This window comes from Rhinatrema bivittatum, chromosome 1, assembly GCF_901001135.1.
Source record: "Rhinatrema bivittatum chromosome 1, aRhiBiv1.1, whole genome shotgun sequence".
Classification (NCBI taxonomy): domain Eukaryota; kingdom Metazoa; phylum Chordata; class Amphibia; order Gymnophiona; family Rhinatrematidae; genus Rhinatrema; species Rhinatrema bivittatum.
The window spans coordinates 510,525,305-510,552,671 of NC_042615.1; the positions used below are offsets into that span (position 1 = coordinate 510,525,305).

General features: G+C 47.8%; 1 long non-coding RNA gene across 1 annotated transcript; it reads left to right on the top strand.

Annotated features, from left to right (window-relative positions):
* The first annotated feature begins 2,831 nt into the window (after positions 1 to 2,831).
* LOC115081236 lies at positions 2,832 to 26,614 on the top strand. Its single transcript, XR_003853753.1, has 3 exons — positions 2,832 to 2,889; positions 20,814 to 21,098; positions 26,299 to 26,614. It is a non-coding gene; the product is annotated as an uncharacterized LOC115081236 (long non-coding RNA).
* Positions 26,615 to 27,367: the final 753 nt, after the last annotated feature.

Here is a 27,367-nt window from a genome sequence, read left to right on the forward strand (position 1 = left end):
CTATTTCTTATTGATTAATAGCAGTTTATGGATTTTTCCTCTAGGAACTTATCCAAACCTTTATTAAACCTAGTTACACTAACTGCTGTAACCACATCCTCTGGCAATTAATTCCAGAGCTTAATTGTGCATTGAGTGAAAAATAATTTTCTCTGATTAGTTTTAAATGTGCTACTTGCTAACTTCATGGAATGCCCCTTAGTCCTTCTATTATCCGAAACAGTAAATAACTGATTCACATTTACCCGTTCTAGACCTCATGATTTTAAAGACCTCATAGGGGAGCTGTTCCCTCCCATTTATCATTTTAATTGCCCTTCTCTGTACCTTCCCTAGTGCAACTATATTGTTTTTGAGATGCGGCAACCAGAACTGTACACAGTACTTTAGTGATGAAGGAGAGAGAGGCAGGAGCTGATGTTGGTGAGGGAGAGCAGGCTACACTGACAGTGCAGGAATAGAAGATGAGTGAATCCTCTGCCACAGTTTCTCAGAGTCCATCTGTCTCCACCGTCACTTCAGTGCCAGCATCATCCACCCACAAGGATGTAGACAGAGGCAAGGGATCACAAAAGAAATCTGTGATTTGGAGGCATTTTCAAATCAGGGAGGACTCACTCTTAGCTCATTGCAACCACTGCACGAAGGAGATCAGCTGAGGGAGGCAACTGGGCCATTTAAGTAATTCTGGGATGGAGCATCACCTGAAGAAGCAGTACCCCTTTCAATTTGCAGCTGGGGATGGTAGTAGCAGTAGTCAGAGGACCCCTTCTGCAAGGCAGAGGACACTAGTATTTGAAAAGGGGCAAATGTTCCTCAAGTTGCTTCCAAGCCTTCAGCTCCTTCTACCACTCAGGTGGCAGGCCAGCAGCAGCCTTCCCCAGCTATACCTAGGAAGCGACAGCCAACAATGGAGGAAATGGGGTGATGTTCGGTGGCACTGTCACAGGGAAAGAGGCAGGCAGCATCCAAAGTGGTGACCAGGAGCATTGGCAAGATGATCGCTTTAGATGATCAACCCTTGTAGATAGTAGAGAAGTTGGGTTTCAGGCATTTGCTGCAGCTGTTAGCACCAAACTATAAAATGCTCTCCAGGACCACTTTCAGCAGAAAGGTCATCCCCTGTTTGTACAATCATTGCTGCGGTCACATCCAGGTGCTGCTGGTGAAGACACAGGGGGAGCAGTGTGCATTTTACAAGCAACATATGGAGAGTCACAAATGCCTCACACTCTTTCCTGAGGTAAGGGCAGACAGCAGCTCCACAGGGGATGCAGCAACAGGGCACATGTGGGCTTTGCTGCACACTCACCTGCAGACGGTGCCCATACCTCTGCCAATATTTTAGGAACTATTAAACAAAAGCTGGATCAGAGAGACAGAAGTCTAAATGCAGGGTTCTTTGTCACTGAAGGAGGCCCTGGGGCTGGGGGTCCAGGGACCTGGAGCATGTCTACCTGCATGGTTTAATAAAGAAGTGTAGGAAACTAGCTGGGCACTTGCAATGAAGTGCGAAGGTGAGCTTCTCTGTGAAAAGCAGGAGGAATTAGACATGCCTCAAAAGCATATCATTCAAGATGTGGGCACCCACTGGAATTCTACCTACATGATGCTGCAGATTCTAATGGAGTATAGGGAAATATCTGGGGTCTTACCTCCCTCCCCTCTGCTTCCTGTTCCAGAATTCCCTCCAGTTACTCTGAAATATATATACTGAGCATTTGTTTGAGTAAAATCTTATTTATTAAGGAACTACCATAATGACACATATACAGGGACAGCACTTATCATTATGGAAACAAAAATAAGAAAACAATGGTTACAAAAGCATGCTTGACATCCAATTCTTATCAGATTACAGTTAATACTAGCCTCATCTCCCCTAGCTTAGACTTGCATACAAGAGCTAAAAAGCCAATCTTTCTGACCCATTGATAGGGATGGAGTAGAACTCTTACAACTAAATTTTAAAAGGAGCGTGCATGCACCCATAGACTCGCATATTGGGCATGCGAGCAAAAATAAACTCAATTTTATATTATGTGTGCAAGTACATGTATCATTTAAAATATCCCTACCAAGCATGTACTCACAAGTGACCATGTTTGGGGGGGGGGGGGGGGGGGAGAGTGAGAGAGAGAAAGAAAGAGAGAGAGACTCTTTTAAAGAGCCAGTCTGACACTCTATATATCTCCTACTGTAAGAGGGGTACTCTCAACCTAGGGTAGGTTTTGGAGGGAGCAGTGTTACAAGGGTCTACAGATCCTTGCGCCCTAGGCAGACCAATGTAACACCATCCCCCTAAACCCACCCTGAGTTGAAAGTGCCCCCTTATAGTGGAAAATATATAGTGTCAGACTGTCTCTTTAAAAGAGTCTCTCCCTCTCCCTCACCCCCCAATGTTCAGGATCTCTCCAGCCCAAAATCTCCAGACTTGTGCCTCATTAGGACCAGTGATAAGGTTACACAGGTAACATGATGCATGTTGCCATATTCAGCCTTGTAAAATTCAGGGGCTATGCATGTAAGTCTTGGCCCCATCCTTGAACGCCTATTCCCCACCCCTCTTCTGCCTCCTTATTCTTGATGCACATCTTCCTGGCTTCTTACAACTAATGTTGCTTGCGCATGGCCCACATACGCGTGTATAGAGCTGCTTTTGTGCGAACAACGCTTTTAAAATCTACCTTTTATTTTCTCACCAACGCAGCAGACATTCAGTGCAATGGATGACTCCTACCATGTGACAGGGGCCGGCCAATGGCACCAGTAGTCCCCTGTCACATAGTAAAGGCAAAAGGCTGCCGGGTGCCATTTTGATCACTGGCAGTGGACAGCACAGGAGTGAGATTGTTCCCAAGCCCCCCACTGGACCACCAGGGACTTTAGGTGAGTCTTGGGCAGGGGAGGGTGCGTAAGGCAGAAGGTTGCCTAGGGCACCTAACTCCCTTGCACCGGCCCTGGATGTTAGGTTCCATTTTAGGATTTACCACCCAAAAATCTGGGAGTCATAGCTGATATTACATTGAAAGCGTCAGCTCAGTGTGCTGGGCAGTCAACAAAACAAAACAGAATGTAAGGATTTATTAGGAAGGGAATGGCAAATAAAACGGAGGATGTGCCTCTGTATCATTCAATAGTTAAGTCTGCAGCTTGAATACCGTGTGCAAAGTATGACTTGGGTATATGTCTCTGGGGAAAGCTAACCGCAAGCCTAAGGATCTGCCCAGAGTGGCTGAATGTAGTCAAACTGTACTAAATGGATCCCTGGAGCTCTAGAAAGTGTTTTAGCTGGCTGTTTCCCGGGAGATTTGGGGCTTGAGCTGATACAGACAATAGCTATAAGCAAGGAATTCTACTTCCTTCCATTGTAGAATTAGTTAAACAGATTTGAGGGTACTTAGCTTTGCTCCAGATGGAGTAAAGACTCCACCTGGGCTTCTGACAACTGAGGGTCCTGGAGGAGAGACTGCGCTGCTGTGTGAGTGACTCGTTTCAGACTTTCAGGGGCTATCTTTCTCTTTCCAGCCATGTGCCTCTCACACCAGCTCTCCATAACTGCTGTAGAAACAGCACTGCTATTTGTTTCTGGAAGCCAGTGGCTTTCATAGCTCTTCCTCTTTCCCTTCTTAGCATGCACCTGGAAAATAAAGGACTAGACTCTGTTATAACTTTCCTCATAGGCTGGCATTTTCTCTGCGTGCCTGCCTTGTTTAGCTGGCTCCTGATTGGCTGTCTCCGTCACTGACGTGCCCGCCTTGTTTAGGTGGCTCCTGATTGGCTGCCTTCGTTACTGACGTGCCTGCCTTGTTTAGCTGGCTCCTGATTGGCTGTCTCCGTCACTGATGTGCCCGCCTTGTTTAGCTGGCTCCTGATTGGCTGCCTTCGTCAGTGACGTGCCTGCCTTGTTTAGCTGGCTCCTGATTGACTGTCTCTGTCCTCCAACCCTCCTGGCCAATCGAGCAGTGGCTCATTCATTCCCTGTGCGGTTAACCCCTGCAGCTGTTGTAGTTTTTAGAAACAGTCTTTCAGCAGCTCGGTAAGGCTCCATAGTTTAATTTATCAAGCTTCCTTCTTAAATTTCACAGTTCGTACAGAGGAAAAAAAAAATAAAGAACTGTACCCAATGATTCATTCATTTTTCAACACACAGATGCAGTTAGCACCAGCCCAATTCTTAGTGTAATGTTCTTGGTTACCAGCCATAACTGCAGGCTCAGATAGGCTCGTTGGGCTAGGTCACTCTGTTTTAAGGACCCAGTCACAGGAGTTAGGAGAGGAGTATCCCATTCTTATAAAAAGCACCTCTTGTGAATCTGCTGGGATGGTGAGCTCATGTTGGCATAACAGCAGGTGGGGAGAGAGAACAGCGTGGCATATTTGTTTAGCTTTTGAATGAGCAGAACCTACTTATTTTTATATTGGGAGGCATATCCCTTTCCAGTACATAATCTAACTGTTTTAGGTAAAACGTTCATTCTTTTTGGATATTGATTTTTGGGATTGTTTTGTGAATCCCTGCTCCTGGCTCAGGGAGAACAGGGGTAGAGAACATAAAAACATGAGACTTGCCATACTGGGTCAGACCAAGGGTCTATCAAGCCCAGTATCCTGTTTCCAACAGTGGCCAATCCAGGTCACAAGTACCTGGCAGGATCACAAGGGATAAATAGATCCCAAGCTCCTTATACCAAGCAGTGGATATCTGCAACTCCACCTTAATAATGGTTTCTGGACTTTTCTTCCAGAAACTTGTCCAAACCATTTTTTAATGTAGCTACACTAATAGGTTTCACCACATCCTCTGGCAATGAATTCCACAGCTTAATTATATGTTGAGTAAACAAACTATTTTCTCTGTATGTACCCAGATCAGTCCAGACTTCTGGGTTTTGCCTTCCCTCCCAGAAGATGGAGACAGAGGACGTTTTACTGACACTGACACTTAAACCGAGGTGCACCTGCATTACCGCACTATTTCTCTGTCTACAGCAGATGGTGGAGGTGCAAAGCCTGCAGCCTGACTTCTTTAAAAAAAAAAAATAGAGACCATAGCTAGGTCAGATCTGCACTTTATAGCACAGCTTGCCTCCTGGAGGGTTGCTAGGTCCTGGTGGGAACATCCCCTCTGGTGTTCGAGGTGGACGAGCAGGGGGTCAGGGACCCTTTTTTAGCTCGGTCACTCTTCTTGCCGGGCAGAACTGACACCCGGTGGATCTCGATCACTCACTCTGAAGGACCAGCAGAGCCTCAAGCCACTCACTCTTGTGCTTTGTGTGCTGATTAAAGTTGGTATTAAAAAAAAGTTTCAGAAGAGCAGTCGGGAGTAGCTACAAGGCCGTATACCTCCCGTTCAGAGGTTTCCTGTCTCTCCTGTTAGCTCCTGCACAGTCCCTTCCTGGTGCCTCCTTCCCAGCTGGCTCGGCGGGTCTTTTCCTTTTCCCTGGCCGGCCACGATCTTCATGCCTCATGGAAAGGCCTACTCCGTTTGCAGGGACGCGCGCACGTGTCTGTCCCGCAATAGCCTCTGTGCTTGCTGCCTCCCTGGGGAGAGGGACTTTCAGGCAGTGCTCCGGGGGATCATTCCAGCAAGCACTGTGAGCTTGAGAGGCTCGGGTCAGCAGCTCTCCTAGGACCCATTCCCACTGAGTGCGGGAATGGTGGCCATTTTGGCAACATTCAGTGCTCCCGCGCGATCCGTGGAGTGGGGCAGGGATTTTCCCCTTCATAAGAACATAAGAAATTGCCATGCTGGGTCAGACCAAGGGTCCATCAAGCCCAGCATCCTGTTTCCAACAGAGGCCAAAACCAGGCCACAAGAACCTGGCAATTACCCAAACACTAAGAAGAACCCATGCTGCTGATGCAATTAATAGCAGTGGCTATTCCCTAAGTAAAATTGTTTAATAGCCATTAATGGACTTCTCCTCCAAGAACTTATCCAAACCTTTTTTGAACCCAGCTACACTAACTGCACTAACCACATCCTTTGGCAACAAATTCCAGAGCTTTATTGTGCATTGAGTGAAAAAGAATTTTCTCCAATTAGTCTTAAAAGTGCTAATTGCTAACTTAATGGAATGCCCCCTAGCCCTCCATTGTCTCCGGAGGTTGGGACCTCCGGGGAGGGCCTGAGACTTTTGGGGCTCCTTTAGGGAGTGAAGAGGACCCTGGGGGGGGGGGATCTCTGTTGCATCCTCCTCCTTCTCCTCTGGCTTTTTGCTTCTCCTTCACAAGGCCTACAAGGCACAAAAGTTGGCTTGGCATAGGTCAGCAAGGGAGCCTCCGGTGAAGCAGTCTAAGCGGGTCAGGGCCGATGTGGGGGACATGAAAGTTAGGCGGTTCCTAGGGGCCGTGCCACTACCATCCATTACTGATACCTCTCTGGACACTTCTGACAAGGAAGACCACCAGGAACCAGACCCTCAGGATTTGGTTCCCGCTGGAGCTGAGCAAGACCCAGATCTGGCATCATCACATAGTATGGTGGTCGAAGGGAATGATTCCAAGGTGGTCTGTTTATTCCACAAGGAGGAGTTGTTTCCTCTCATTCCTGCAGTTCTTGAGGAGCTGGGCATCGACATTCCTCGGGAAGGTTCCGAGTTGGGTGCCGTGGACCCGGTCATGCTTGGTCTTCGAAGTCCGGCTAGATCTTTTCCTTTCCATCCTTCGGTCAGTGCTATCCTGTTCAGGAGTGTGGGATACCCTGGAACAGGTCTGAAGGTCAGCAGGGCTATAGATAGGTTGTATGCGTTGCTTGAAGAAGCGCTGGACCTTCTCAAGGTCCCCAAGGTTGATGCCTCTGTCTAAGCAGTTACCAAAAAGATGACCATTCCAGTTATGGGCGCTGCAGCTCTGAAGGATCTTCAGGACATAAAGCTGGAAGTACATCTCAAAAAGATTTTCAAGGTGTCTGCACTTGGAGCCCAAGCTGAGAGCGGGCCTGTGCTGGGTGCAACGGTTGCAAATGGACAAATCTTTGTCTGAATCTGAGGCTCTTCAAGCAGAACGGTTGTAAGATCTTCTCAGAACCTCGTCCTGGACCATGATGTTGGTGGTTTTGGCCCAACTGCTCCTCTGGCTAAGGAATTGGTTGGCCGATGTTTCTTCCAAGTCTCAGTTGGGGTTGTTACCCTTTAAGGGGAAGTTGCTGTTTGTTTAAGGACTTGGAAGAGATGATTAAGTCACTCTGTGAGAACAAGATTCATAAGTTGCCGGAAGGCTCTTTCCCTTTTCGCTCTCGCTTCAAGGGGAGTCACAGGTTTCGAGCATCCAGGCCTTCAGGAACCACTCAGAGGCAGTTCTTGGGTCGACAACAGTTCTAGAACCAGTCCTTTCAAGGACATGAGTTCGGCAGAGATGGCTCTTCCCAGGGAGCAGGTGGTACCAAATCTTCCTAATGATGCCAGACTGGTTCACTCCTCGCTTCCGGTAATAAGAGGCCGTCTAGGCTTATTTTACGAGGAGTGGACCAAGATCATGTCCGACCAGTGGGTCCTAAGTGTGATAAAACTAGGTTACACTTTAGAATTTGATCGGTCACTAACAGACCGCTTTCTGATATCCCCGTACTCTTATCGGGAAATGAAAATGGCAGAAAGAGACACCATTGTTGCCTGCGCCAATTGGGAGCCATTGTCCCAGTTCCCCTGGACGAGCGGGGGACAGGTCGCTATTTCATCTATTTCATCGTTCTCAAAAAGGAGGGTGTGTTCCGTCCGATCCTTGATTTAAAGAAGGTGAATGAGACTCTCAAGATTCCTCAATTCTGGTTGGAAACTCTTCGTTCTGTCATCACGGTGGTTCACCCGGGAAGAGTTTCTTGCTTCCTTGGATTTAACCGAAGCGTACTTGCATATAGAAATTCGACCTGATCATCAGAGATATCTATGGTTCATGATTCTTGGGGAACACTTTCAGTTTTGCACTCTACCCTTTTGGTCTAGCGACCGCACTTCGGACCTTTACCAAGGTGATGGTCGTGGTGATGGTGGTTCTCCAGAGGGAGGGCGTTCTGGTCCATCCATATCTGGATGATTGGCTGATCCGTGCAAAGTCAGAAGCCCTTTGTCGGAAGGCCGTGGATCTGGTTCTTTGGCGCCTGAAGTCTTTAGGATGGATGGCTAATTTTTCCAAGAGTCATCTTGTCCCCTCCCAGAGTTTGGAATTCCTGGGGGCACATTTTGATACGAAAGTGGGAAAGGCGTTTCTTACCGAGGAACGGATTTCCAAGCTTCAGGCCCATGTTCGCAGATTGTTAGACTTAAGAGTACCTACAAGTACTCGGTGTATGGTCTCTACCTTGGAGTTGGTTCCCTGGGCCTTTGGCCATCTGAAGCCTCTTCAGTCTGCATTACTTTCTTGCTGGGATCCCTTATCGGAAAGTTTTCAGCTTCCTCTTCCTCTCTCGGAGTTTGTGCATTCCAGTCTTTCTTGGTGGCTCCTCCCGAACAAGTTGAGCCGCAGTGTGGTTATCGATGTCCCGATATGGATGATCGTTACCACCGATGCTAGTCTCTCCAGCTGAGGGGCAGTGTGCCAGAGTCAGTCCATTCAAGGTCGCTGGTCACCAGAAGAAGCCTCTTGGTCCATCAATCTCCTAGAGACGAGAGAGGTACATTTGGCTCTGCTGGCATTTCTACCCTTGATGAGCAGAAAGCAGGTAAGAATCCTGTCTGACAATGCTACTACAGTAGCTTACATCAGTCAACAAGGAGGGACCAAGAGTCGGGCTGTAGCTCAGGAGGCCAATCTTTTGGTGGTCTCAGCACAGCAGAATCTGGATCACCTGGCAGCCTCCGACATAGCGGGCTTGGACAACATGCAAGCAGACTTTTTGAGCCAGTAGCAGATAGACCCCGGAGAATGAGAGCTGTCACAGGCAGTGTGTGTCTCGTCATTCGCAAGTGGGACTCGCCGAGTGTGGACTTGATGGCAACCTTCCACAATGCCAAGGCCCCACATTTCTTCAGTCGTCGAAGAGAAAGAGGGGCGGAAGGAGTAGATGCCTTGGTTCTGCCCTGGCCACTGGACGTCCTTTTGTATGTGTTTCCTCCTTGGTCACTAGTAAGCAAGATCTTATGGTGCATAGATGTGCATCCAGGCAAGGTTATTCTGATCACTCCAGAGTGGCCGAGGCGTCTGTGGTTTGCGGACCTAGTCATCCTAACCCAGTACAGGTCTTTACGGCTTGCTTATCTACCGAATCCTCTGCATCAGAGCCCCGTTTATCTGGATCAGGCAGATCAATTTTGTCTAGCAGCTTGGCTTTTGAAAGGCAGCATTTGAAGAATAAGGGTTATTCAGACGCATTCGTCACTACCCTCTTACAGTCTCAGAAGACTTCCAATTCTCTTGCTTATGTGAGAGTCTGGAGGGTTTTTGAGACCTTGTGTACCAGTCAGTGAGTGGATCCTAAGTGAGCTGCAGTGGAGCATATTTTGGCTTTTATTTTGTCCTTTAATTCTCTCAGAGTTCAAGTGGCAGCGTTAGGATGTCTGCGTGGTAAGGTTCACAGAATTGCTCTTTTGATTCATCCAGATGTGCATTTTCTTCGAGGAGTGACGCATTTATGCCCTCCGGTTCAACAGCCATGTCCTTCCTGGATCCTGAATGTGGTCTTAAGGAATATGTGAGTGCCTCCCTTTGAACCTCTAAGATGTGTGACTATGAGGGATCTCACCCTGAAAGTGGTTTTCCTGGTGGCTGTTTGTTCAGCTCGTAGAATTTTCAAGCTTCAGGCCTTATCTTGCAGAGAGCCATTTTTGAGAATCTCGGATGATGGGGATATTCTTGCGGACACACCCTTCCTTTTTGCCTAAGGTGGTATCATCTTTTCACTTAAATCAATCTGTGGAGCTCCTGTACTTTTCCACTTTAGATCCCTCGGAAACTTGTTTGAAGGACTTAAGACGTTTAGACGTGAAGTGTGCATTAATGCGGCACTTCGAATTCATCAACAGTTTCCACATGTTTGACCATCTTTTTGTTCTGTGAAGCGGTGCCAAAAAGGAACATAAGGCATCAAAAGCCACTATTGCTCGGTGGTTGAAGGAAGCTATTAGTTTGGTGTATATCTGTCTGCATCATCCAATCTCTGAGGATCTTCGGGCACATTCTACTCGTTCTCGGTTAGCCTCCTGGGCCGAGTGTCAGCTGGTTTCTCCACAGGAGATCTGCAGAGCAACTACTTGGAAGTCATTGCACACTTTCACCAGCCATTATTGTTTGGATGTCCATGCTCTGGAACTCAGGGGCTTTGGTGAAAGTGTGCTTTGAGTGGGGCTCTCTCAGTCCCGCCCTATTTAGGGAAGCTTTGGTACATCCCAGGAGTCTGGATTGATCTGGGTACAGAGAAAGGAAAATTGGTTCTTACCTGTAGTACCACAGATCAGTCCAGAGTCCTGCCCTCTGGTGGATTTGGGTAGTTGAGAGAGTTCACTCAATTTGTCTTTCTTCTCTATATGCTCTCTGAAGAATGGCAGAGGTTCCGTTAGTCCTACATGGGTTTTTTCTGTGGGCGCAGTTTCGTTTTTAGGTTTTCCTTCTTCCCCTGCTCGTTTGGGGGACTCTTGTTGGTTTAGATGCTTACAATCTGACTTGGGTACAGATTAATACTGAGGGACTGCAGGTGGTACCTTGGCTTAAGTGTCAGTGTTAGTAGAATTATAATGCTAAATTAATTGGATGGATCGGCAGACTGGATGGGCCATACGATCTTTATCTGCTATAATGTTTCCATGTTTCTATAACTAGAAGTCCTAGTGGAAATGTGGGTGCTCCCATAGGTCTGTCTGGCAGGCTATTCAAGTGACTTGGTAGATATTTAGATCATTCTGTAAAAATAGAATCAAACTAGCAGCTGGACTGCTAGCAGGCTGCAAGATCTGTAATTAACTAGAAGTCCTAGTGGAAACTCAGGTGCTCACATAGCCGGGTCTGTCTGGCAGTCTGTGCAGGGGACCTAGGTAACTGGATGTTTGTGCTAGAATTCTGGCTATTACAGAGTCTTGTGGACAGGCATGGGAAAGGGGGGGCATTGAGGAAAACTAAGAGATTGTTTGTTTTTAAAAGTATTGCTCATGCTAAAATGCCCATATGAGCAAGTATCTGGACCGCACACCAGCAATGCATATTTTAAAAGCCAGAAGTTACACTTGCATGTATGTGTGAAGGAGTAAAATGTAAAAAAAAGGGGAGGAAAAGGAGTGGAATTGGTGGCAGGGCATGGGTTTTTCTGGGGCGAGGCCCGTAGTTGCACGCGTAACTCCATATTTTAAATCCGGAGGCCGCAGTGGTTTGTTAGCCACTTATTTATTTATTTAACATTTTTTTATACCGATATTAGTAGCTACATCATATCGGTTTACAGCAGAACTGAAGTTAGAAATTACATTAAACGGGTGCAAGGAAGGGATTAAATGGGAACAAAGATATAGCTTGGAACTGGCAAACAAGAACAACAGGCTGCTTGCAATCACAATAAAAACAAGGAAACAAGATAAAACATTGTAACGCAACTTATACCAGGTATCAGGTTAAGAGCTGGTGTGACGTGTTAAGGGAGCAGGGAATCTATTCGGGGTAGGCCTGTTTGAAGAGCCAAGTTTTTAAATTGGTTTTGAATTTACTGGTGCAAGGCTCAAGCCGGAGGTTCGCGGGAAGTGAGTTCCAGTGGGTAGGCCCGGCAATGGAGAGGGCTCGGTCTCTCGTGGAAGTAAGGTGTGCCTTCTTGAGGGAAGGCACATGGAGGGTTCCTTTATTGGCAGCTCTGGTGGGGCGGCTAGAGAGTGTGAAACAGAAAGGCTCCTCAAGCCAGTTAAGAATTGTGTATGTAGATGGATTTGTGGATAATTGTAAGGGTTTTATAGAGGATACATGAGGGGATCGGGAGCCAGTGCAGGCCTTTAAGGATGGGAGTGATATGATCAAATTTACAGGCATTAGAGATGGTCCTTGCTACCGCATTCTGAAGCATTTGGAGTGGTTTTATGGAGGAATAGGGGAGACCTAGGAAGAGGGAATTACAGTAGTCCATTTTAGATGCAAGGGTGGCCTGGATGACAGTGCGGAAATCATTAGAGTGGAGTAATGGTTTTAGTTTTTTCATCACATTGATATTAAAGAAGCCATCCTTGAGGATTGTGTTGATGTATTTTTTGAGGTTCAGTTGCTGATCAATCAGAACCCCGAGGTTTCGGACAGAGTGCTGAGCGGAAATGATACTATACGCAGGGTCATTTGCGAGGGAGGGTTTGGGAGGATGGTGCTGTGATATGAGGAGCAGTTCCGTTTTGGAGGTGTTTAAGGCAAGGTGGAGATTTGTAAGGAGGGTGTTAATGGCTGCAAGGCAATTTCCCCAGAGTTTTAAGGAGTCAGATAGAGAGTCATGAATAGGTATGATAATTTGGACATCGTCGGCATAGAGAGAGAATTTGAGGTCCAGGTCAGATAGGAGCTGGCAGAGGCGTGTAAGGTAGATATTGAATAGAGTGGATGAGAGTGAGGAACCTTGAGGGACTCCCTGGGTGAGGGAATAGTGAGTGGATTCAGCATTGCCTAGTTTGACTGAAAATTGTCTATTTGAGAGGTAGGATTTGAATCATTGCAGAGCTGAACCTGAGAGGCCTATGTCAGATAGGTAGGAGAGAAGGTGTTTGTGGCTAATTGTATCAAACGCAGAGGAAATGTCAAGAAGGGCAAGGATGTAACTGTGACCTTGGTCCATACCTCTGATGATGTGGTCAGTGAGAGTGAGTAAGAGGGTTTCAGTATTAAGATGCTTGTGAAAGCCGAATTGTGAGGAGTGAAGTATGTTGTTATCTTCGAGATAATCAATTCCCAACTTACAGACTATCTTTTCCATGATTTTAGAGATAAATGGGAGGTTTGAGATGGGATGGAAGTTGGCTGGATCATTAGAGTCTAATGATGTTTTTTTGAGCAAGGGTTTGACCACTGCATGCTTAAGTGAGTCGGGGACTATGCCTGAGGAGAGGGAGCAATTAATAATGTCGGATAAAGGTTTGGCTATGGTATTAGGAATCGAAAGGAGGGCTTTGGTGAGGATGGTGTCTGTAGGGTGGGATGCGGGTTTGCTCTTTTTGAGGATTTGACTCAATTTCCTTGGAGGAGGTGAGATCAAGGGAGTCGAGGCTGGCTGAGGTTGGGCAGGGGCCCGAAGGGATAGTGTGGGGGGTGGGGGGGAATCTGAGGAGAATGTTTGCTATTTTTTTGTGGAAGTAGAGTGCCCCAACCCCAGACCCTCTTCTTTATTAAAACGTTGCACCCTCTCCCTGGAAGCCGAGCAACCCCTTCCCTACATAGCCCACATTCCCAACTACCCATGACTCACCAAATCTTCCCTGGTGGTCTAGTTGGGGCCCAGGAGTGGTCTTCCGGACCTTGTGCCACCATTTTGAAAAATGGCACCAGTCACCCTTTGCCCTGTCATATGATGGGGGCTACTGGTGCCATTGGGGAGTTGAGTTAAATGGTGCAGGCTGGGTCTAGGAGCAGAGCAGTCACTTCCAGGCCCCGACTAGACTACCAGGGAATATTTGGTGGGCCAAGGGAGTGAGCTATCGTGGGCAGGGAGTGTGCTCAGCTTCTGGGGGGGGGGGCTGCTATGTTTTAACAAAAGAGAAAGGTTTGGGGTTGAGGGCTGGGCCTGTGACAGAGGTATTTAGATATTAAATATTAGATTTTATGGGGAAACAGCCGCTTCCAGTGGTGGTGGTGGTCTCAGGGAGTCTCTGGAGAACTCACCGGTTGGGATGTTTATTAAGGATTCCTGTGCATACTGTTTGCAAATAGTGCACATAATAAATGAAAGGGAAAAAAGCCACAAAATTTCATTATTTTTCCCTATCATGTAGATTAAAAAAACAAAATGAAATGACATAGACAATATTATTGATATTGTCTACGTCATTTCAAAGAAATGCACATCCCTATAAGAGACATCTATAGAACTCCCCACAAAGTCACACTCTTTAGACATGGATCCAGTTTTGTGACTCTGTCACACTTGTATTTTATGGTGATGTCATCTTTAGTTCATTCCATTTTTCAGACCTGCTGAAGGAAGAGTATCTTCTGAAAACTAGTCAAGAAACATTTTGGTCCAGTATAAAGATATCACCTTATAATCAGGGCTCCCGGTCTCCCGCAATTGTGTGGCTGCAGGAAGGGTAGAAAAAATTGGCCATTGCTGTGGAATTGTCCAAACCTGGCCAAAATGCTGCAGGAGACCAAGGATTCTTTAAAAAAAAAAAATAAAAGCATCGGTGGCTGTGGACAACGTATTTCACTTCACCTTCCTGATTGCCCTTCCTGGAAGAAAAACATTGGTGGCAGTAGACAATGAAGTCTACCTTCCCTGTCCCACCCGTATCCCCTCACTCACCGGCCCCTATTCTTTTCAAACAGGAGGAGTATGGCAGCCTTTTATCTCCTCCGGCGCATCCCCCCACCTGCCTCTTTCCCTGTTGGGGCCTGAATGGCGTGCTTTGAACCACGTGGCAGGAAAGGAGGAAGGACATGCTGGGGAAGTTGCAAGGCTGCTGTCCTGCTCATGTTTGAAAATAATGGGAGCTGTGAGTGAGGGGATATGGAGGGAGTGAACCGGAGATCACTGGGGGTATTGGATAAAAAAAGAATGGGGACCGCTGTGGTGGAAAGTGAATGAACCGGGGAAAGTGAGGGGTGCAGGGGTTGGGAGAGGGAATGAACCAGAGTGAGGGGTTAATGGGGGAGGAACCAGGTGAGTAAGGGATTCTAGGGGAAGGGGAACCAAAGCGAATGAGTGGTTTGAGGAAGGAGTGAAGCAGGGTATTTGAGGAGAATGTGTGGTAGGAGGAGGAATGAACCGGGTAAGAGGTTTTTGGAGAGGGGGAGGGAGTGAACTAGGGTGAGTGGGGTGGAAGGGAGATGTAGGGTGAGTGAGGGGTTGGTGGTGGGGAGAGAGAAAGTGAAAGAGGTAGTGTGAGGGGATCAAATGAGCTTTGGAAGAGGAATAAGGGAAAGAGGATGGGGAGTGATTTGGGGTAGGTCTGTGACTTCCCTCTTTCTTTTCTTCATCCCAATCTTCTCTCCTCTTTTATTCCCATCCCTAATGCTCCATTGCTTCTCTCCTCCCTCCTTTGCCTGATCCTTCTTCCCTCCCTCCCTCCTCTCCTCCCATTCCTTCTCCTCCCTGAATTCCCATCCTCTCCCCCTGTTCTTCTCCATCCTTTATGTCTCTACCCCACCACCTAAGATTCCTTTTTTTATTTCCCTCCTCTGCAATCTTCGGTTTTCCCTTTCTCTGACCTCTTCCCTTCTTTCCTCCCTCCCCAGCCCCAATCACTAAGATCCCTTTCCTTCTAATAATTAAATTAAGTGGATACAGAAATGTCAGAAAAAGGATTCATTTGTATAAAGTAAAAAAATGTATTTAAATTGCAAATATATGCAAAATTAGGCAAATTTGCCATTTACTTGCCTCAGAATATTGAAAAATCTGCCGCAAGAAACCAGGGTCTCTTATAATATTTATTATGTTTATTAACCTTTTTTATGCTAAAATCAATGGCAACAATAAGTGTAAATAAATAAAGAAGCAGGTTTTAATCCGTTTACAGAAGATAAAGTAATCCTTTGTCAAATGTCCTTCTTTTGGAATTTGATTTCAAAGACATGTAATAATTATTGGCAGAGCTCTTTTTTGTGCATATTTTAATCTACCTCTGGCCCAGAGGTTCCCAAACTTGTCCTGGGGACCCCACATCCAGTCAGGTTTTCAGGATATCCACAATGAGTATGCATAAGACTCCATATATGCAAATGTATCTCATGCATATTCATTGTGAATATCCTCAAAATTAGACTGGTTATGGGGTCCCCAGGAAAAGTTTGGGAAGCCCTGCTCTAGACAAAGGTGGTACAGTAAGGAAAACCTCATTAACTGAACACAAAGCAGGCTTGGTTACCTGTGACAGGTGTTTTCCTAGGACCACAGGATGTTAGTCCTCACACATGGGTGACATCATCAGATGGGACCTGGCATGGAAAACTTCTGTCAAAGTTTGTAGAACTTTGACTGGCACACTGAGCATGCTCAGCATGGCCTAATCCACGTGTCCATGTGGGGTCCCTCTTCAGTCCTGTAACATAGAATTATGAAAAAATAAAATAACAAAGTCGAAACCCAGCTCTGCGGGGTGGTGGGCGGGTTTCGTGAGGACTAACATCCTGCTGTCTTAGGAGAACACCTGTTACAGGTAAGCAACTCTGCTTTCTCCTAGGACAAGCAGGTTGGTAGTCCTCACACAAGGGTGATGTTACGCTTGCCGGCTGCAGGATTGCGCAGTTGGCTTCCCTCGCCCATCAGGGCCCCAGAGCAGATCCTTACTCTTCTGCGGCAGCAAAAAATGCTGCCGCCACGACTCTTCCATTATCCAACAGATAGGACCCGTCACATACCAGTTGCTTCTACCTACTGCCATAAGGATTCACAACGTCTTTCACGTTTCCCTCCTAAAACCCTTGGTGTTATCCTGGCCCACCCGAAAAATTCTGGAACCCTCAAGGTTTCTTCAGCCGAGGATCAACTCTAGCAAGTCAAGGATGTCCTGGATGTCCGTCAGTGGAACCGAAGGTGGAAATATCTGATATCTTGGGAGGGATATGGGCCAGAGGACAACACTTAGGAACTAGCCTCAAACATATTGGATAAGATATTGCTTAAGCAGTTACATGCCCGCTACCCCAAGAAACCTAAACCTCCTTGAAGGGGGCATAAGAGAAAGGGTACTGTTATGTTTGCCAGCTGCAGGATTGAGCGGCTGGCTTCCCTCACCCGTCAGGGCCCCGGACCAGATCCTTCCTCTTCTGCGGCAGCAAAAAAAACGCCGCAGTTGCAACTCTTCATGGCGGCAAGAAACGCTGCCAGTGCTACGAACCCAACAGCACAGGTGCACATGCACGCCTCCCGCTGGGTCTTAAAGGAACCACAGCAGGAAAATTCTCGCAGTTCCTTGCCTTCATCATCAAGCAGGGACTATTTCAATCAGGTCCCTGCTGTCCAGCATTGCCTCTGCAACAGGTTTTCCTGGAAGCTGCTGACTGTGTTTTGGTTCTGCTCCTTATCTTGCCTGGTTCCTGTCTCATGTTGCCTTCAGCCCTTGTTCCCTGCTTCCTGGGAAAGAAGGTAGGCAGGACGATTAACTGGTTAAGATGGCACTCCATAACCACCTTGGGCAGGAACTTAGAGTGCGTGCGGAGAACCACCTGATCATGAAGAACTTCGTGTATGGAAGGTAATTCACCAATGCTTGAAGCTCACTGACTGCACGCTGAGATGACTGCCACCAAAAAGATGACCTTTCAGGTCAGAAATTTCAGGTGACAGGAGCTCAGTGGGAGCCTTCATCAGCTGAGCCAACACCACGTTGAGGTTCCAAGACACAGCAAGAAGCTTCAGGAGAGGCTTCAACTAAATCAAGCCTCACATGAAGCGACTCACCAAAGGTTGAATGGAGATGGGCGAACCATCCACACCCTGGTGATAAGCTCCAATCACGCATAAGTGCAGCCCAACAGAGTTGGTTTTCAAGCCAGCTTCTGAGAGGTACAGGAGGTAATCAAGCAGTTTGTGAGTGGAACAAGAGAAGGAATCCAGGCCACGTTGCTTACACCACACTGAAAACCTCCTCCACTTAAGCCCATAAGTTTTTTCCTAGTGGAAGGTTTTCTGGAAGACACCAGGACCCGTGCTACATCATTTGAGAGATCAAGGGGCCAAAGAATCAACCTCTCAACATCCAGACCATGAGAGACAAGTGCCCGGAGGTTAGGATGTCGCAGCCTGCCCTGATCCTGAGTGATGAGATCTGGGGATATCCCCAGGTTGATCGGCTCCAAGAGAGAGAGATCCCAAAGGAGTGTGAACCAGACCTGCCTTGGCCAATGTAGGGCTATGAGGATCATGGTCCCCCGGTCCTGATGGAGCTTCAAGAGAGTCTTCATCACCAGAGGAATCAGAGGATATGCATACAGAAGACCCTGGCTCCAGATGTGGGCAAAGGTGTCCGAAGCTGGGGCGCCGTCTGCTCGATATAGGGAGCAGAAATTAGCCACCTTGCTGTTGCAGGGGGATGCGAACAGATCCATGTCCAGGGTTCCCCAGAAACGAAAGATCTGATCTGCCACCGCCTAGTTCAGGGACCACTCATGGGGCTGGAAAGCTCAACTCAACTGGTCCGCCATCACATTGTCCGGTCCGGCCAGATACATGGCCTGGAGCACCATCCCTTGGGCCAAGGCCCAAGAAAAGATCTGAACCACTTCCTGGCACAGGAGGAATGTCTCATGCCCCCTTGCTTGTTGATGTACCACATCGCTACCTGGTTGTCTGTCTAGATCATGACCACCTTGCTGGCCAGCTGATCGCTGAAATCCCAGAGAGCGTACCTGATCGCCCAGAGCTCCAGGAAGTTGATTTGGCATTGTGCTTCCTAGACGATAGTGAGAAATCACAAGGAATACAGGAAAGCAGACAGACTTGGGTGTCAGCTACAGGGACCCATGGAGGGCAAGAAGCCTCTAATTAAGCAATTGCGGGAACAGGTATATTGAAGGCAAAGCCGATGCTAGGGGTGTGTAGGGAAAAAATGTTGTTTTCGTTTTCAGGAGACTTTTTCCCCACAAATTTAAATTTGTGGAATGTTTGATTTGTTTTATTCATATGAAAGAAACAAAACATTAAAAAAACAACAAAAAAAAGGTCCAAAAAATGAAAACAGGGACAAACAGGGCCACCTACCTGCAAAAAAATGCCTGGGCCAGGATCCCTCTGGTCCCCACTTACCCAATCTGTTGGGGATCTGCCGGTGAGGCCTAGGCAGATGCTGCGACCCAGCCTGGAGGGCGGTTATTGATGCCAGGGAATCAGCCCGGACCCAGGTTGGACGTCGCAACCTGACCTGGAGGCCGGGTCCCAATGCCTGGGCCAAGCCAATCCAGGTCGCAAGAACTTGGTAGATCTACTTAATTTTACTGATTTCCAGAGATAGCAATACCTTTCATTATTCTACCTTGTTATTAATGTTTTATAAACTTTATAGATTAAAGAAAACTATCAGTGTCCTCGAAATGAGTAACAGGGATTAGATCTACTTTATAGGATCTGCCAGGTACTTGGACCTGGATTGGCAACTATCAGAGACAGAATGCTGGGCTTGATGACCCTTGTTTTGACCCATCTTGACATTTCTTATGTTCTATGGGATGGGGGGAAAGAGTAAGAGAGCGAGCTATCTTTATCCCTTCTCTGGTTCTGCTCCCTTTCACATCCCAACCACATCTCTAGCCTCTCTTTCTCTCTCACCCTGAATCCTGCATGTTTTATCTTGCGTATACATCCCCCTTCCCTAGTTCCCACCAACTTGAAGCCTACCCCCTAATATCATTCCTCCCAACCAGCTAGCCTTGCTCCCAGTCATCCTGTGCCAACCATTTCCTGACCATCAGCCATCCAGCCTGCAGGCTAATGCCCTAGTCAGCAATTCCCAAATCCTGCTTGTAGTGCTTCCCTCCTCAAACCACAGGAAGAAATATATGGTTAAGCCATGACATGCTTACAGTGTTGTCACTATGCTCTGGCAGCTCCCGCCTTCCTTGCAGTGCCTCTCTATGGAGCTAAGACTCAATAGTATAGCCATTTTTTTCTTTTCTGATTGGGTAGCCAGTGTGCCCTGTTCAGGACTATTCTTGCCCCCCTTGAAGGCTCATCCCCCAGTTTCCTCACCCCTGGCTTATTCAGTGGGAGCCCTGCTATGCCCATAATTTAAAGCAGCCCTACTGATGATGCTCATTTAGTCCTGATGCTGCTGGTAGTGGCCACTTTTGCCTTCCCATAATCCTGACATTTTCTTACTAAAAGGAGAATATCTCAGAGGAGAGGAACACTCATAAATATCTGTATTGGCAAATGCAATGCAATGGTCACTTGATGTTTCACCATATATGGTTCTAAGCCTTTTCTCCCATCAGATGTGATCCACTGCAGGATAGGTGTCTGCTGCTACTGCTAGTCTGCAGTGGGGGTAAGTATCAACTATTGCAAAGGCAGCGGATTAGCATCTCCTTTCTCTGGGCAAGATTACTGATGGCGAGGTATTCTCATAGCCATTCAGTATTCTACTGCTTAGTATGTGACCATATCTTGTTGAAGATATCTTACAGTATATTGGTGTCAGCTTCAGGGGTGGTATTCTTTCACAAGGCCCCCTTGGCAGGCTTTGATTCAGAACACATGTGTGTGATGCAAGGCCTCCTCTGGCCTTTTGTTTCTATCATTGGCTGGGAAGCATCCAATGATACCTCTTCCATCTGGGGTCAGGGGTAACATGTGGACTGTTTTGGCCTTAGTATGAATATGGATCCTGGCAGGCACAAAGCAAGGTAGGGCATCAAAGAATAGGGAGTAGGCCCTAAGGCAGCATAGCTGAGGATTTTGTTTCGTGTTTCGTGTTTTGTTTTTTTTTTTTTTGTGAAAGCACCAGCAAAAGAAGAAAGGAAAAAAAAATTTAACAGCGCTCCCTTCTTTGGGTAGAGGGAAGAAATCAAAACAGGACAGGAAATCCAGGAAACAAAATGTTAACATGTTTTTATTTTTTGTTTTATTGCAAGAGATTGAGGAGAGGCCCAGAAAAATTACTTTTCCCTTAATAACTGTTTGTACTGTTTTTTACTTAGTAGCTAACTAATGCAGGAATAGAATAAACCTATGCCTCAAGCTGTCATGTTTTATTTTATAATTGCTGATGCAGGAGGAAGAAGTGCAATCAGATCGTATTACTTCTGGGACTGTTTCAGACATGGAGCAAGTATGTCATCAGCACACTGGCGAAGCCACAGGTGGGCCTGGGTGGACAGTTGCCCACCTAATTTGGACCCAGGCTCACCCAACTGGAACTGGCAGAGAAGCACCGGAACTATAAGGAGGATCCAGGCCCGCCGTGACCAGGTGTGCCATTCCATGCAATTGCACGGTAACGGAGGAGCACACATGGGGGAGCCCCCCCCCCCCCACCGGCACCTCTTCCCTCCCAAAGGTATAAATAAAAATCATGGGGATTCAGTGGAGTACTCCCTCTCTCCCCCCAAATGTATCCAAAAAGTCATTGAGGTTCAGGAATCCCCCACACTCACCACCACATACTCCCAGGTACCCCTTGACCTTCTCCTGCACTCCCTCCAAACCTTGAAATATAGAGAACTTCCCACCATGGGGCTGGGGTACCCCTGGTCATCTGGCCTGGTTGACTCCATTCTTCTAAATGGCACTAACTTGACCTTGGCCTTATCACATTGGCCCCAGGGCGCTAACATCGTATTTCATAAATTTTGAAAAGGTGTTATTTTATCATGGCTGACTACTTTCTTGACATGCTTTACTCCTCTTAAAAATTGGACTATATCAGGATGCAAAGAAAGAGGAGCTGCCTCCTGATACAGACCAGAGCCCCAAGAGCTGCCACTTGTACCCTCAAGGAATTGTAGGCCAATCCCTTCTCCAGACCTCGCAGTAAGAAGGATTATACATGAGCTATTGATGCGTGACGTGGAGGTATGTTTACGGATGCACACCAGGCCTTGAACACTTTCCAGACCACTTTCCAGATCAGGACATAGGAAATGGAAGTGGATGTATCCGGGCCTTGAGGAGCATGAAAATAACCTCTTCTGGATAGCCTCATTTCTTCAACCTCCACCGTTCAAAAGCAATGCCGCAAGACAGAAGCGATCTGCCCGGTCGAAATATACTGGAACTTGCCGTAGAAGGTTTTTCATACGTCCCACGCGGAGAGGGCCATCGACAGCTATATTGACTAAGTCTGCAAATCACGGTCTTCATGAACATTCCGGCACCACCAGTATGACCGGCCCTTGATGAATCTCTATTCTCCGCAACACTTTGCCCACCAGGGGCCATGGCGGGAATACATAGAGAAGGAGATTTCATGGCCAAGGAAGGACGAGAGCATCCACTGCCTCTGCGATGTGCTCCCTTCTGCGGCTGAAGAAGCGTGGAGCCTTTACCTTCTTTAGGGTGGCCATCAGGTCCAGGTGTGGGGTCCCCATCGATCGACGAGAAGTGCTACTGCTTCTTTGGAGAGTTCCCAGTCCCCTGGATCTATGTTTTGTCGGCTTAAGAAGTCCGCCTGAACATCGTCCACCCCCTGCTATGTGGGACACTGCGAGGCGAGAGAGGTGGAGCTCTGCCCACGCCATCAACCTGTCTGTCTCCCGAGAGACATGCCGGCTCTTTGTCCCTCCTTGGCGATTGATATATGCCACCATAGTTGCGTTGTCGGATAGTATCCGCACCACTTGGCGACGAACCAATGGGAAGAAACTCTTCAACGTCAGATGGACTGCCCTGGTCTCCAGTTGATTGAACGGCCATGTTGATTGGACAGCAGTCCATTGTCCCTGAGCCGACTGCATTTTGCACACTGCTCCCCAGCCAGAGATGCTTGCATCCGTGGTGACGATCACCCACTGTGGGACCTCCAGATCCACTCCCTGCATCAAGTGGTCGAAGCTGAGCCACCAGCTCAGGCTGTCTCTGGCCAGTTCTGATAGCGGGAGGAGGGCATGAAACTCCTGAGACACTGGCTTCCAGCGGGAGAGTAACGCCCTCTGTAGGGGACGCATATGCGCAAAAGCCCATGGCACTAAATCTATAGTACAAGCCATCGTGCCTAGGACTTGGAGATAGTCCCAAGCTGTGGGGAGTTGGAGGCCCCGAAATCGTTGTACTTGAGCTATAAGTGACCGAGCCCGGTCCTGGCAGAGGAAGACCTTGCCCACGTTGGTATCGAAATGAGCTCCTAAGAAGTCGAGTGCCTGAGAACGAGTAAGGCTGCTCTTGGCAAAATTGACGACCCATCCTAGGGAGTGGAGAAGGTACAGGACTCGCTTGACCGCCTGCTGACATTATTCCCTTGACTTTGCCTGAATGAGCCAGTCATCCAGGTAGGGATGGACTAAAATTCCCTCCCTCCGTAGAGCAGCCGCGCCACCACCACCATGATCTTGGTTAGGTGCGGGGAACTGTCGCCAGGCCGAAAGGCAGGGCCTGGAATTGAAAATGCTGACTGAGAATCTGGAAACGCAGAAAACGTTGATGTGCTTTGTGAATGGGGATGTGGAGATAAGCCTCTGTCAGGTCCAAGGAGGCCAAAAACTCCCCACGGTGTACCGCTGCCACCACTGACCTTAAGGTCTCCATTCGAAAGTGAGGAATCTTGAGAGCCTTGTTGACCATCTTGAGGTCCAGGATGGGATGGAAGGAGCCCTCCTATTTGGGAACTACGAAGTAGATGGAATAATGGCCTAATCCTTTTTCCATCGGTGGTACTGGTAGGATGGCCCCCAAGGCCAGGAGCCAGTCGAGCGTCTGTCGGACTATAGTCTGCTTCTGTGCTGCTCCACAGGGGGAGAAGAGGAACCTGTCTCTTAGGGGTTGAGCAAATTCTAAAGTGTAACCGCGCCTTAGAATATCTAGGACCCATTGATCCGAGGTGATTTTGACCCACTCCTCGTAGAAGAGAGAAAGACTTCCGCCTATCCAGGGGATGGAAGAGTGGGTCAGCGAGCCTTCATTGGGAAGACTTGGCAGATGCCCCCTGAGAGAGGTTATCCCGGGCTGTTCTCTGGCCCCGAAAGGAATGAGACCAGGACTGCGAGCGTGAGGACGGTGATCTCTGAGCTGCCGGCCTTGACTGGCGAAACCAACGTTGTCCCCGGAAGCGAGTTCTAGAAGAGCTTAACGTCCTTAAACTCCGTGGGCAATCCTCCGGTAGATTATGGACCTTATTTTCCCCGAGAGATTTGATAAGCTGTTCCAATTCCTCGCCAAACAGCAACTTTTCCTTGAAGGGAAGAGATCCATACTGAGACTTGGAAGACGAGTCCGCTGACCAGTTGCGAAGCCAAAGCAGCCATCTAGCCGAGACCATGGAAACCATGGATCTGGCAAGAACCCAAAGAAAATCATATAGAGCATCTGCCCCATAAGCAATGACCACTTCCAGGCGCTCAGCCTGTTGAGCTTCAGCGGGCAGTAGTTCTTGGGCACTGAGCAGTTGTTGGATCCACTGGAGCCCTGCCTGCTGCATGAGAGAGCTGCAAACGGCCGCCCTGACCCCCAAGGCAGACACCTCAAATACCCGTTGGAGGTATACTTCTAGCTTGCGGTCCTGCAGGCCCTTCAGGGTGGCTCCACCAGTCACTGGCATCGTAGTTTGTTTCGTATCAGCCGACACAGACACGTCTACCTTAGGGACCTTGAGGAGATCTAAGAACTCTTCAGGCAGAGGGTATAGTTTGTCCGTAGCTCTGCCCACTTTAAGAGAAAACTCCAGGAAATCCCACTCTCTGGACAACAATTGCAGGAGCATGGGATAGAAAGGAAAGGCTCTTGTAGGTGGGCGCAGGCCGACCAGGACTGGGTCGCCCTTGTTTGCTGATGTAGTAGACGCAGGAGGGTCCTGTGCAGCCTCTATATCCAATTCAGCAAGGACGTGGGGGATGAGGGGGACTAACTCATCCCTCTGGAAGAGACGCAGTACTCTTGGGTCATCTCCCTCCATTTGCATGTATGTAGAGGGGTCATCCGGGTCTGGGTCAGCAGGTGTGACTGCATGAGGTACCACCCGTACCCTGGGAGCTGGCTGCTGCACCTCTATTCCTTGGGGGGCCTGAGGCTTAAGGACCCCCACAGCACCTTGGGATCCCGGAGGCTGAGAGCTTCCTGAAGGATCCAAAGGATCTGAAAGTCGAATCACTTTGGGAGGCAGCGGCCCTGCAGCAGTGCCCTGTTGCTGGCTCAGCTGGCCAAGTATGCACTGTGAAGTAAAAGGACAAAGTCCGTAGAAAAAGGCCCAGGTTGGAGGTCCTGATGGAGCAACCAAAGGGAAGTTCCCGAGGGCGGCACTGATGGGTGTGGCTCCAGGTCCGGGGGAGTCACCAGCGATAAATTCGGTGGTGATCTGGGGTCTGAGTCTGCATCTGGCTGCGCAGGAGCAATCTGCACTGAATCCAAAATGGCTGCCGTTCCCGTGCTAGACAGGAATGGGGCTGGCCTTGCAGAGACTCGCGCCTGCGTGCACGAGTTAGAATGCCCAGCCGACCGCGAGGGACCCTCCCCACCAGGGAGGCATCTCACGCATATGCCCTCCAGGGAGAGCTGCGAACCCGGCTCTCCACAGGCGCAGCATCTCATCGGGCACTGCATGTAGTGTGAAACGAGCCGGCAATGCACAAGCTCGCGGTCTGCCAGGAGCGGGTAAGGGAAAGAAAACCTCTGCTCAAAGTTCGACGACTCGATTGAAATCTTTAGAACAGAGGAATAACGCTTCTCTGACACTGCCCCGAGGAAACGACATCTCAGGGTAGGGCACTAAGTTGTTGAGACAGGAAAATCCTGACCTGAAAAGTAATAAAGGAAACAGCACTTACACAAAAAGTGAACAGAATTACTAAACAACAGAACCAACAGTTCTGCTTGCAAGTTTAAAAGCCTGAACACTGAGGGAGGGCTGTTCCCTTCTTTTTATTTATTTATTTTTTTAAATAAGAATCTTTTTTTTTTTTTTTTAACTGATCCATCCACAAATTAAATAAATATAGAAGAAAGCAAGAGAAGAAAGAAATAATCTATCCTTTCTAAACTATGTAGGGGAACCGCAGGTTCTGCCACCTTTCATCTGCTGGAGTCAGAGAAATACTGAAGGGATGCAGAGGGTGCACCAGCTTATAAGAGGCCACCCTTCGAGTTTTGCTTTGACTCCATCTGCTGGAAGGGGACATAACCCACTGTCTGGACTGATCCAGATACGTACAGGGAAGGACTGTTTTGGCCTTAGTATGAATATGGATCCTGGCAGGCACAAAGCAAGGTAGGGCATCAAAGAATAGGGAGTAGGCCCTAAGGCAGCATAGCTGAGGATTTTGTTTCCTTTTTTTTTGTAAAAGCACCAGCAAAAGAAGAAAGGAAAAAATGTAACAGCGCTCCCTTCTTTGGGAGAGGGAAGAAATCAAAACAGGACAGGAAATCTTGGAAACAAAATGTTAACATGTTTTTACTTTTTTGTTTTATTGCAAGAGATTGAGGAGAGGCCCAGAAAAATTACTTTTCCCTTAATAACTGTTTGTACTGTTTTTTACTTAGTAGCTAACTAATGCAGGAATAGAATAAACCTATGCCTCAAGCTGTCATGTTTTATTTTATAATTGCTGATGCAGGAGGAAGAAGTGCAATCAGATCGTATTACTTCTGGGACTGTTTCAGACATGGAGCAAGTATGTCATCAGCACACTGGCGAAGCCACGGGTGGGCCTGGGTGGACAGTTGCCCACCTAATTTGGACCTAGGCCCACCCAACTGGAACTGGCAGAGAAGCGCCGGAACTACAAGGCCGTCTCGGGATCCTATCCCCACGATGGTAAAGAAGAGGATCCAGGCCCGGCGTGACCAGGTGTGCCATTCCGTGCAATTGCACGGTAACGGAGGAGCACACATGAGGAAGCCCCCCGACACTTCTTCCCTCCCAAAGGTATAAATAAAAATCGTGGGGGTTAGTGGAGTACTCCCTCTCTCCCCCTCCCCCAAAATGTATCCAAAAAGTCACTGAGGTTCAGGGATCCCCCACACTCACCACCACATACTTCCAGGTACCCCTTGACCTTCCTCCCGCACTCCCCCCAAACCTTGAAATATAGAGAACTTCCCACCATGGGGCTGGGGTACCCCCTGTCACCTGGCCTGATTGACGCCATTCTTCTAAATGGCACTAACTTTACCTTGGCCTTATCACATTGGCCCCAGGGTGCTAACATTGTATTTCATAAATTTTGAAAAGGTGTTATTTTATCATGGCTGACTACTTTCTTGGTCGGCCGCAATAAAATATTAGCATCAGATTACCTAGTAATGAGCTGCTTTGCATGCATTTGCATTATTCATGCATGCAAATTGAATGCAAAGCAGCTCATTGTAATTTGAGAGGCAACATGGGTGGGGCCTTGGTTAATATCGCGCAATATACGATGTATAACATATGTTAGATCACTTCTGCAGTTTGATGCATCTCCTGGGGTGTTAATTTTAAAAAAGGCTGGAATCTACAATATTGTTTGTTCTCTCCCACCCTGGCCCACATCTTTCAATCCCTAGGATGTTTTCTTTTTAGATAGTTCTTCCAAGGACTTAAGGTTAGGTGAATAAGACAAATACCAATCTAACAACTTGTAAATTAGTCACTATTAGCAGAATGGGGAAGGAAAGACTCTGCCATATAGATAACTTCAATTT